This window comes from Choloepus didactylus, chromosome 7 (genome assembly GCF_015220235.1).
Source record: "Choloepus didactylus isolate mChoDid1 chromosome 7, mChoDid1.pri, whole genome shotgun sequence".
Taxonomy (NCBI): Eukaryota; Metazoa; Chordata; class Mammalia; order Pilosa; family Megalonychidae; genus Choloepus; species Choloepus didactylus.
Window position 1 is genome coordinate 76,214,072 of NC_051313.1, and position 1,746 is coordinate 76,215,817.

General features: G+C 35.8%; 1 pseudogene; it reads right to left on the reverse strand.

Moving 5' to 3' along the window:
- Positions 1-994: 994 nt before the first annotated feature.
- LOC119540220 lies at positions 995-1,454 on the reverse strand (annotated as a pseudogene).
- Positions 1,455-1,746: the final 292 nt, after the last annotated feature.

A 1,746-nucleotide genomic window follows, 5' to 3' on the forward strand; every position in this document is an offset into this window, starting at 1 on the left:
AGAACAAGTTTTCTATGCAATGATAGGTTTTTAGTTGAGCTTTTACTGGACACTTTAAGAAAGTTAAAGTGTAAAATTAAAGACATGATTTTTTGTGTGTCTGCAAAGCCTTTTAGAGTCATTTGATTTCCAAAGAATGATCTCTTCCTTTCCCCAATTCAAATATTTTATATTCTCCATTAGAATTTATGCTTTCCATGCTTATATTTACTTTTTAAATCCTCCTAGATAATTTTTCCAAGTAATAAACATTTCTCAGTACCATTTCCAAATAATCTTTCCTTTCCAGTATTTGATGTCATCCTCTTGTACTTTAAAATTAATATGTATATTACTATTATTAAAAACTTCTGTGCTTACTCCATTTTACTGATCATTATCTCTGTTATAGGTAAATGTCCTGATTTAAATATTTAGGTTTGATAGTTTTTTTTTTTATGATAGAATCAATCTTCTAATATAATTTTCTTTCCCCCAAAATGTAATAGCTGTTATCAAACATTTTTATTTCTGGATGAGCTTAAGAATATCATTCATCCAATTTCTGATAAATCTATAAATTAATTTGGAAAGAATTCACATCTTTGCAATGGTCATTTTTTCTGTTATGGAGCATGGTGTATTGGTGTATCTCTAAATTTATGATATCTTTTTTTGTATCTGCACATATAGTTTTTTACTTTTCTTCACAAAGTATTGTCAGAATGCTTTAACAGGTTATTCCCAGGTGCTTCCCAGCTGTGTTGCTACTGTGCATGAGATCTTTTCTCCTTTTAGTTTTCCAAATGGTTATTTTTCATGTTTGTGTGAAAATAATTTAATACAACCAGACTGTTTCATGAACTTTTAGCTTACAATATTTTTTACATAAGAAACATACAAAAAAAATGTGTTTTATAAAAAGCCACTTCAACACCAGAAGAGAGCAATGAAAGATTTTGAATCCAGTTTCCTTTTTTAAAGGATACTCTTTCCTTGTCTCATAGTCCAAGCACTATTCATCATCTTTAGAACCAGTTTTTCTTAAATGCTTAACCATCTCAACCCAGCTCCATCCTCAAGGAAGTTCCCCTTTGTGATCTGTTCCATATGCCAGCTTATACTTCTGGGCTTTTGAAAGTTGCTCTTTTTTGTCTTTTTTCTTACTTGATGAAGGCTATGTTAAGAGTTTTGGCTGAGATGATATTACTTATGGATGTCATAGAATTGATGGGATGTTGGTTCTCCATGAATTGTTCTTTATTTCCTTGGCATATTCAACCAATGTGTATGTCATAGCAGTTCCAAGATTAACTTCAACTGCTTCCTGTAATTTGGCCAATATACTCTGCTTACAGCTGATGATCCAATATTGAAATGAAACTGGACTTAATTCCCAGAAACTTTCATCTCCTTCATAAATCCAACATAATGCTTCCATTACATTCCGTCTTTTGGTCCTCATTGGCACTCATCGCTCTGGCTGCTGGTCGCCTCCCGGGCAGAAGGTGTGTGCGAAGACGAAGACGCAGCGAGGACGGTGGTCCTGGTACCCAGGCGTCCCCTTCCCTGCCCGCAGCGCCAAGCACACTCTGCGCACCAGCAGTCGGGAGCTGACGGGAGGGGGCTGTGGGGGGGATGGGAGGCCATGGCAGGACGGGCACCAGGGCAACTGGGCCCAAATGGTTATTGGTAGTAAGATAAGAATGCTATTAACTTTTGTGCATAGATAAGATGTCTGATTTACAAACCACTCTACTAATTCCA